Consider the following 10,898-nt stretch of genomic DNA (forward strand, 5'->3'; position numbering starts at 1 on the left):
AGGTGTGCTAACACCTTATCAGAAAGCTCAGTAATGAAGATAGTGGCTCAGGGGTGGGCAAATGAATGGAATGGAATGGAATGGAATGGAATGGAATGGAATAATAAAGTAGAATAGAACAGAACAGAATATAATAGAAAAATAAAGTAGAATACAATATAATGGAATAATAAAGTAGAATAGAACAGAATATAATAGAATAATAAAGTAGAATAGAATAGAAGAGAACAGAACAGAATAGAATAATAAAGTAGAATAGAATGGAATGGAAAACAGAACAAACAGAGAGCCTGGGAACAAGAACCATCAGTTCTCCTTGGAAGACACAAACATCAGGTCACTACTTTGCACCTGCATGGAACGAATGGTGACTCCAGAAAAAGATATGTCAAAGTCCTTACCACCAGAATACGTATGGGACCTTATACAGAGGTAGGGTCTTTGCGAATGCAATCGAGTTAGGATGTGGTCATCAGGATTGGCCCCAACCCAAGAAATGGCATCCAGGGAAACTCAGGTGCACAGAGAGGGAAGGTGACCCAGATACACACAGGCAGAAGGTGGTCATGTAAAGACAGAGGGAGAGACCATCTAGGGCACCGGGATCTGGAAGAAGCAAGAAAGCCCCCTGTCCCTACCCAGAACCTCTGGAGGGAGTGTGGCCCTGCCCCCACCTTGGTGCTGGGACAATACATTTCTGCTGATTAGAGCCACACAACTTGTGCCAATTTATTACAGAAGCCCTAGGGAGTGAATACAATGCCACATACAAAATTCAAGATGACTTTTATCCCAGGAATTACCACATGACCCATCAATCCTGGATGTGTACCTGTCCACACAAAATCTTGTACACAAATGCTCACAGCAGCACTATTCACAGACGTCCCCCTCAGCTGATGAATGGATAAACAGTGTGGTCTCTCCTTACAAAAGGAGAGAAGCACACTCACCTGGTGCAACATGGCTGGACCTTGAACACAAGATGCTTGGTGAGAGAAGCCAGACACAAAAGGCTACATGTGAATGTCCAAGAACAGGCAGATCCAGGGACAGAAGGTGGGTTCTCGGTTACCAAGGTCGGGGGAGGGGGTGGGGTGGGGATGAGGGGGCAGGATATGACTGCCTGATTCTGGGGAGACAAAAATGTTTTGAAGCTACATACAGGTAATGGTTTCACAATAGTGAATGTAATAAAGCCACAAAGTTGTACACTTTAAAATGGCTAATTTTCCAGTCACTGTGTGCACCTGATATCATTATAATATCATATGTCACTTATATCTCAATGAAAAAATTAAAAATAAAAATAAAATGGCTAACTTTATGTTATATGAATCTTACTTCAAAAAAAAATCAAGCTGAGCTGAATTTTAAAACCTAACTTACAAAATCAAGGGGCGCCTGGGTGGCTCAGTCAGTTAAGCATCTGACATCGGCTCAAGTCATGATCTCATGGTTGGCAAATTCGAGCCCTACGTCAGACTCTGTGCTGACAGCTCAGAGCCTGGATCCCGCTTCAGATTCTGTGTCTCCCTCTCTCTCTGCCCTTCCCCCATTCACACTCTCTCTCTGTCTCTCAAAAATGAATAAACATTAAAAAAATTTTTTTAATCAAAACAAGGGGCGCCTGGGTGGCTCAGCCAATTGAGCATCCTACTCTTGATTTCAGCTCAGATCATGATCCCAGGGTCATGGGATCCATGCTGAGCATGGAGCCTGCTTAAGATTCTCTCTCTCTCTCTCTCTCTCTCTCTCTCTCTCTCTCTCCCCCCTCCCTCGTACTCTCTAATATCAAAACAAAAAACTTTTAGAAGAAAATCAAGAACATGTGTATGCAGAGATTTTTTATTTTTTAATGTTTTATATGCAAACATTTCTTATGCAAGACACAAAACAGCAGCCATCCTAAAAGAGAAAAAACTAATTTGAATGGCTGCCTGACAAAAGACACCAAAAACAGACTGGAAATGACACCTGCCATGCTCAAGGCTTTTGGGATTTCTAACACGTGTGCACTACAATACAGAGATGTTCAAGGTGGCACACGATGGGAAAACATTGTCAACAAGCTCAACCACCAGGGAAGAATCCAATAAATCAGGGCACCACCACAGCGGCAATGTCTCAACCACCTGAGGAGAATCCAATAAATCAGGGCACCACCACAGAGGCAATATGGCAGGTTCTCACCCACTCACATGGGAAGACACTGGTGTTAGGGTTCTCTACAGAGACGGAACCAATGGGGTGCCCATACATATACGTACATCTGGATCAGCAAGCTGGAGACCCAGGAGAGCCAATGTTCCAGTCCAAGTCCAAGGACAGAAGGCCTTGGGGGAGGGCCATGATGAGGGTCATGGTGAGGACCAAGATGAAGGCCACAAAGAGGGCCATGATGAGACCAGGGTAAGAGCCAAGGTGAGAACCAAATTTAAGATCAAAGTGAGGATCAACATGAGGACCATGGTGAGGGCCAAGGGAAGGATCAATATGAGGGCCATGATGAGAGCCATGGTGAGAGCTATGGTGAGGGCCAAGGGGAGGGTCATGGTAAGAGTCATGGTGAGGGCCATGGGAAGACCATGGTGAGGGCCATGGTTAGGGTCATGGTGAAGGCCAAGGGAAGGATCAAGGTGAGGGCCATGGTGAGAACTAAGAGAAGCATCAACATGAGGGCCATGGTGCCAGGGGAGGGTCATGGTGAGGGTCATGGTGAGGACTAAGGGAAGGATGAAGATGAGGACCAAGGTGAGGACCATGGTGTGGGCCATGGTTAGGGTCATGGTGAAGGCCAAGGTGAGGGCCATGGTGAGGACCAAGGGAAGGATCAAGATGAGGACCAAGGTGAGGACCATGGCAAGAGCTATGGGAGGACCATGGTGAGGGCCATGGTTAGGGTCATGGTGAAGGCCAAGGGGAGGGTCATGGTGAGAGTCATGGTGAGGGCCATGGTGAGGACAAAGGGAAGGATCAAGATGAAGACCAAGGTAAGGAACATGGTGTGGACCATGGGAAGACCATGGTGAGGGCCATGGTGAGGACCAAGGGGAGGATCAAAATAAGGCCTGTGGTGAGGGCCAAGGGGAGGGTCATGGTGAGGATCATGGTGAGAGCCATGGTGAGGGTCATGGTGAGGACTAAGGGAAGGATCAAGATGAGGACCAAGGTGAGGACCAGGGTGAGGGCCATGGTTAGAGTCATGATGAAGGCCATGGTAAGGGTCATGGTGAGGGCCATGGAGAGAGCCATGGGGAGACCCATGGGAAGGACCAGGGGGAGGACCATGGTGAGGGTAATGGTGAGGGCCAAGGGGAGGGCCATGGAGAAAGCCATGGGGAGACCCATGGGGAAGACCATGGTGAGGACCAAGTGAGGGCAAAAGGGAAGACCTCAGTAAAGGCCACGAGGCAGGCCCAGCTGGGCTAGGGCAGGAGTGGCCTCACTGCAGCTGTGAGGCCCAGCCTGGGGTCAGGTATCCCCTTCACTAAGCACTTTCCAACCTGCCTTCAAAGCATTTCTTTCAATGAAATCTTAATCAGAGCTCAACATAAGAAGCTGGTAGTGGCTCTCACTGTGGGGTCCCCATACCTCATGGGTCTCTGAGGCCCTGCAAGAGACCTGGCAGTCAGGACAGTCCCCATGGAAAATGTCATCTGCATTTTACACATGCCCCCACATTTGTGGCATCATCCGAGGCTGTGGGGCTCTGGAACAGAGAACCCAGCATTGTGTGTGAAGCTGGCTGTTAGAGAGATCTGCACGCTGTGACAAATGCCACTTGTGCATTGTTGTTGTTGGAAAACATGATTCTTTTATCATTAAAAATATGTCTCTTACATTAACATCTCCTGGGCTTACTTATTATTAGATTAATTAATAAACACTCACAGTTTTTCTGTTTTGATATCAGTAGACTTATCCTACAGGGACTAAAGCTCTTTGGCATCTGTGAAAGTGTTAAGAAGTGACATAATTCTGAGGCCACAAGGCTCCAAGGGACCCCTGACTTGCACAGGACATTAGCCTAAGGCAACAGCATTAAACAAGAGCAACAGATTTCAAGGAGCAGCTGCTGGTGCCAGAGGCAGGAATATACCCAGAGTCACATACACATGTGTGGTTTTACATGTACACACATAGACATGTATTTCAGCTAAACAAGAAAAGATCTGGGGCATGCATAACAAAAAGAAAACTTGAAATGATGTTATTGTTTTTTTTTTTAATTGGAGAACCATTGGAAATATAAGCATATAAAAAAGTTCAAAGACAAAGAAAAGGAAAATAAAGAAAAGGCAATATCAACCAAGAGAAAGCTGATGCAACTGTATTACCAGTAAACTAAACTGGCTTTGTAGGAAAATAATAACGAAAGTTTAGAAGTCATTTGAAAAGATTTTATTCACCAGTCTTGGTGATGATCTTTTAGACATAACACCCAAGCACCACCAACAAAAGCAAAAATTAACAGGGAGGGAGGGTTACATGGAAGAAAAAGCTTCTGTACAGCAATGAAACCATCCATAAGTGGGGAAAGACAGCCCAAAGAACGGGGGAAACATTTGTAAACCATGTCACTGGCAAGGGGGTAGCATCCAAAATGAACTCGTACAGCCCCACTGGGGAAGAAACAAAGGTCGAATTCACAGTAACAGAGAGTAAAATTGTGGCTTCCAGGGGCTGGGGGACGAGGAGAGGGGCGCTGTCAGCCAAGGACACAAACTGTCCCTTCTGAGATGGAAAGTCCCAAGGATCTAATGTGCAGCATGGTTAAAGAAACAGAAGACAGTAAGACACTGGCCAAAACTCACTGGATTGTATGCTTTAAATGGATGCAGTTTACTGCACACCAGCTACACCCCAATATAGCTTATGTTCTTAATGATACTACGAACAATGTTTTTCACAACAAATCTGAAAATGTGATGATACAGACAAGTTTTCAGAAAGGACAAGCATCGTTTATTTCAACATGTGCCCACAAAAATCAATAAACTCCAACAACCATTCATGACTTTAAAGGAAAAAAAAAACCTTAACACACTAAGACTTCCAGTTATGGAAACTTTCTCAGCCTGAAAAAGGATATCCACCAAAAAAATAGCAATAGCATCTCACTGAGGAACAAGAATGGCGGGTGGGGGGGCACCTCATTCATCCCTGTTTAACTCAACACACCGCAGGAAGGCAGGGAGGTGGTAAATGCATGAGGGTTGCCAGAAACAAAACGGTCGCTCATCTCAGATTATAGGACTGTCTACAGTAAAAGCCCTGGACCACGTACAGAAAAAAAAAAGAGTCATGAAGAATCAGTTACAGTTTTGCAAATCTATTTCGACACAGTCATGAACAAAAACATAAATGCAGTTTCACAAAGCTGCCATTTGTGGCAGTAATAGTCATTTTTAAAAAATTTTTAATGTTTATTTTTGAGAGAGTGTGGGAGATGCAGGAGAGAAGCATCAAAGGAAAAGACTTCAAAAGGGAAGGGCTGGAGAAGGTGCAAGGCCTTAGGACATGTTTACATAGCTGAGCGTGGCTGTGGCTCATAAGGAACATCTAGAGCCATTAACATTGTCCAGGGCCAGATCCTCCTCCACACCTGACCCTTCCTAGTGTTATAGAAACCAACTAACTCGGAATTCAACCTTGAAAAGCTAAACCATTAAATTGATTAACACACTTGCTTAGCTAACTTTATGCATGTAGTCTTTAGTAATTATCCTAATAAAAAGAAGCTTTATTCTGGAGTCGGAGCATCATTCCCAGATGACTAGACAAGACTCGAGACTCAAGTATGAGGACCTTAACTGAACTGCACTTTGTTTGCAGACTCATCTTTTGTGACTCCAGCCATACTCCCTGCAACGAGAGAGAGAGAGACAGAGCATGAGCAGGGGAGACACACACACAATCCGAAGCAGGCTCCAGGCTCTGAGCTGTCAGCACAGAGCCGGACGTGGGGTTCGAAATCACGAACCATGAGATCGTGACCTGAGCCGAAGTCGGACACTTAACCAACTGAGCCACCCAGGCGCCCCAGTAATGCAGTCATTTTTAAGAGTACGTGGATAAATAAAACAAATATGTAAGAACTTTAGGAAAATGATACAACTGTTGTGAAAGACATTAAGGTTGACTTAAATACATAAAGACATACATGATGTCCATGGGCTTGAAAATTCAGTAGCACTAGGATAACAGTTCTCAACTTGACAAATTTAATGCAATGCTGGTCAAATGCTATCGTGTGTGTGTAAGAGTATGTGTGAGAACAGACAGCAGTCAGTCTGACTCAAATTCACATGGAGCAGCAAAGCACCAAGAGCCAAGATATTCGTGAAGTCACAGGACACAAAACCAATACACAGAAATCTGTTCATTTCTATACACTAATTACAAACTATCATAAAGGGAAAGTAATAAGACAATCTAATTTCAATTGAATCAAAAAAGAATAAAATACCCAGGAATAAATTTAACCAAGGAGGGTGAAAGATGTGTACACTGAAAACTGTAAGTCATTGATTAAAAAAGAAAAAATGAGGGGTGCCTGGGTGGCTCAGTGGGTTGAGCATCTGACTTCGGCTCAGGTCATGAACTCACGGTTTGTGGGTTCGAGCCCCGCATCGGGCTCTGTGCTGACAGCTCGGAGCCTGGAGACTGCTTTGGATTCTGTGTCTCCTCTCTCTCTGTTCCTCCCCTGATTGCTCTCTCTCTCTCTCTCTCTCTCTCTCTCTCAAACATAAATAAAGACTAAGAACATTTAAAAAAAAGAAAAGAAAAGAAAAATTGAAGTCACAAATAAATGGAAATGGATACCATGCTCATGGACTGGAAGAATTAATATCATTAAAATCTGCATACTACCAAAAGCAATCTACAGATTCTATGCAATCCCTATTAAAAATCCAAAGGCACTTTTCACAGAAAAAGAGCAATCCTAAAATTTGTATGGAAACATGAAAGACCATAAATAGCCAAAGCAATTTTGAGAAAAATAACAAAGCTGGAGTCATTGGACTTCCTGATTTCAAACTGTATTAAAAAGCTACAGTAGTCGGGGCGCCTGGGTGGCGCAGTCGGTTAAGCGTCGGACTTCAGCCAGGTCACGATCTCGCGGTCCGTGAGTTCGAGCCCCGCGTCAGGCTCTGGGCTGATGGCTCAGAGCCTGGAGCCTGTTTCCGATTCTGTGTCTCCCTCTCTCTCTGCCCCTACCCCGTTCATGCTCTGTCTCTCTCTGTCCCAAAAATAAATTAAAAAACGTTGAAAAAAAAAATTTAAAAAAAAAAAAAGCTACAGTAGTCAAAACAGTATGGTACTGGCATGAAAGTAGACACATATCAAGGGAATAGACTACATCAAACTAAAAGGCTTCTGCACAGCAAAGGAAACCATCAACAAAATGAAAAGGGAGCCTATGATAGGGGAGAAGCTATTTGCAACTCATATATCTGATAACGAGTTAATATCCAAAATATATAAAACAATGAATACAACTTGGGACACCTGGGTGGCTCAGTTGGTTGAGCATCCAACTCTTGATGTCAGCTCAGGTCATGATCTCATGGTTCTCATGGGATTGAGTCCCATGTCGGGCTCTATGCTGACAGCGTGGAGCCTGCCTGGGATTCTCTCTCTCTCTCCCTCCCTCTCTGCCCCTCCCCTGCCCTCACGTATGTGCACACTCTCTCTCAAAAATAAACATTTAAAAAAATAAAAAATAAATATAACTCAATAGCAAACAAACAAAAAGACAGTATGATTAAAAAGTGAGCAGAGGATCTGAATAGACACTTTTCCAAAGAAGACATCCAGATGGCTAACAGCACATGAAAAGATGCCCAACACCATGAATCATCAGGGAAATACAAATCAAAACCACAATGAGATATCACCTCACACCTGTTAGAGTGGCTATTACCAAAAAGATGAGAAATGCCAAGCATTGGTGAGGATGTGGAGAAAAAGGAATCCTTCCACACCAGTGGTAAGAATGCAAACTGGTGCAGCCACTGTGGAAAGCAGCATGGAGGGTCCTCAATTAAAACTAGAAATGCCATATGACCTAGTATCCATTTCTGGGTATTTATGTAAAGAAAATTAAAGCACTACATTGAGAAGATAATCTGCACCCCAATGTTTATATCACGTTATTGACAACAACCAAGACAGGGAAACAGCCCAAGTGTCCACAGACTGATGAATGGATAAAGATGTGGTGTATATATACAAGGGAATAGTACTCATTTATAAAAAGAATGGAAACTTTTCACCTCCAACAACATGAATGAACCTCAAGGGCATTATGCTAAGTGATATAAGTCTAACACAGACATTTAGTTCTCAATTACAGGACTTTACTTATAGGTGGAATCTTAAAAAAAAAAAAAAAACATCTTAAGCAAAGAAAAACAAAGAAACGCATAGATACAGAGAACAGATAACAGACGGGTAGTTGACAAAAGTTGGGGAGGGGAATGAAATGGGTGAAGGTGGACAAAAGGCACAAACTTCCAGTCATGAAATGAACAAGTCCTGGGGACATAACGTATAGCATGGTGACCCTAGGGAGGAACACTGCAGTGCACATTTGAATACTGCTAAGAGAGTAGTTCTTCAAAGTTCTACTCACAAGGAAAAAAGCCCTGTAAGTAACTGTGGTGATGATGTCACCTAGACGTCCCATGGCGATCACTTCACAGTACCTACAAATATCAAACCATCATGTTGTACGCCTGGAACTCATGTCATCTTGTATGTCTGTTATACTTTGATTCTAGAAAAGAATGGCCTGGGTGCTCTCTCAACATCTTGGCTTGCTCTAGGGCCACACCAGTTCTCAAGAACAATCCCCAAGATGCAGAAATTAAGATGACATGGTACCAGCCCAGGTTCGGACAGACACAGGGACAAGGGAAAGAAGGATGGTTCGGTGGGCAGCACTGGGACAAGTGGCCATCCACAAGGGACAATGTGGAAATCTGTGTTAAAGCTGACCCCTACCTCACACCACTCACCCACATCTGTCTGAGGAAGATTAAAGCCTCAAAGCCTCAGTGTGGGGGGCACCCAGGTGGCTCAGTTGGCTGAGCATCCGACTTCTGCCAATTCGTGGTCTGAGCCCTGCATCTGGCTCTGTGCTGACAGTTCAGAGCCTGCTTGGGATTCTCTGTCTCCCTCTCTGTCCCTTCCATGCTCTCTCCCTCTCAAAATAAATAAATACACTTTAAAAAAAAAATCCTGGGGCACCTGGGTGGCTTAGTTGGCTTAGGTCATGATCTCCTAGTTCGTGGGTTCAAGCCCCACATCAGGCTCTGTGCTGACAGCTTGGAGCATGGAGCCTACTTCAGATTCTGTGTCTCCTCTCTCTCTTCCCCTCCCTCGCCCTCTCTCTCTCTCAACAATAAACATTAAAAAAAATTTTAAACAAAAACAAAAAACCCCAAAACCACAATGTCAGTATGGCAAGAACAACGGCAGAAGTATCAGAAACCAATGTAAAAAGAATGAAATCTGGCCATTTGCAGCAACGTGGATGGAACCAGAGGGTCTTATGCTAAGTGAAATAAGTCAGGCAGAGAAAGACAAATACACTATGTTTTCACTCATATGTGGATCTTGAGAAACTTAACAGAAGACCATGGGAGAGGGGAAGGGGGAAAAAGCAAAGTTATAGAGAGGGAAGGAGGCAAACCATAAGAGACTCTTAAGGACTGAGAACATACTAAGGGCAGATTGGGGGTGGGGGAGAGGGGAAAGTGGCTGATGGGCAGGGAGGAGGGCACCTGTTGGGATGAGCACTGGGTGTTGTATGGAAACCAATTTGACAATAAATTATATTTAGTATAAAAATAATTAAAAAATAAAATCTTCTATATCTTTTAAAAGAAAGAAAGAAAGAAAAGAAAAGAAAAGAAAAGAAAAGAAAAGAAAAGAAAAGAAAAGAAACCAATGTAGTAGGGTCACGGCGTCATGACCTTTAGGGTGGTGCAGATTTTTTAAGCATGGTAAATGCACACACCTTAAAGATGCTGATAAAAGTTAACTGTGCCCCAGTAAAACATGCATGTCCCAAGACGGCACCATGGAGAAAGAATCTGTGTGCTGGATCCATGTGGCCTGGGGAACAGGTCAGGCGCACTGTTTGCAGGCCAGATGCTGTGTGGACCATCTGTCCGCTGTGGAGCTTGGAGATGAGGCCCCCACTGGTGTTTACTGTGTGTCCCGCCCTGGGAATTTTCTAGTGCTTGTTCTGTGCTCCAGTGCTGGGTGCATACACACTCAACAGTGCCATGGCCCCCTGACAGGACACGCGGTGGCCTTCTGGGTCTCCTGAGTCTGCTTTGTCCCAGGCTCCCTTTCGGTTCCCATTCCCACAGAGTATCTTTTCCAGCCCTTGCCTTTCCTTGTCTGTGTGTCCTGGGGCCACAGCCATCACCTAGCTTCACAGAACAGGGCAATGCTCTCCAAACCAGTCAGTTGATGCAGCGGAAGAAAGATCAGCCATGGTCTTAAAGTGGGTAGAGCTAACTGAAGACTGTAGAAGTCCCAGATCGCACAACCCCTGCAGATCCGCAGGCTTCTTAACCCATCGCAGGCTGACACTGATGCTCTGTGAGTCTGAATTCCTACACATCTTAGCCCTGCCTCTGTGCCCCTGCTCATAACACACAGGTGCACGCACTCTCCAGGACGCTATTGCCAGGTGCCTGTCCACCTCTCTGTCCCCACGACCCTCCTACCAGCTGCTTGATCTACCACCCTGCCCCCACCTCCTGCCACCTGCGTGATCCACCTCCCCTCCTCCCTCCCCCTCTCCTGACACCTGCTTGATCTACCTCCTTGCCCCCACACCCCCCTCCTGCCACCTGCTTGATCCAGCTCCCCGC

This window comes from Leopardus geoffroyi, chromosome A1 (genome assembly GCF_018350155.1).
Source record: "Leopardus geoffroyi isolate Oge1 chromosome A1, O.geoffroyi_Oge1_pat1.0, whole genome shotgun sequence".
Taxonomy (NCBI): domain Eukaryota; kingdom Metazoa; phylum Chordata; class Mammalia; order Carnivora; family Felidae; genus Leopardus; species Leopardus geoffroyi.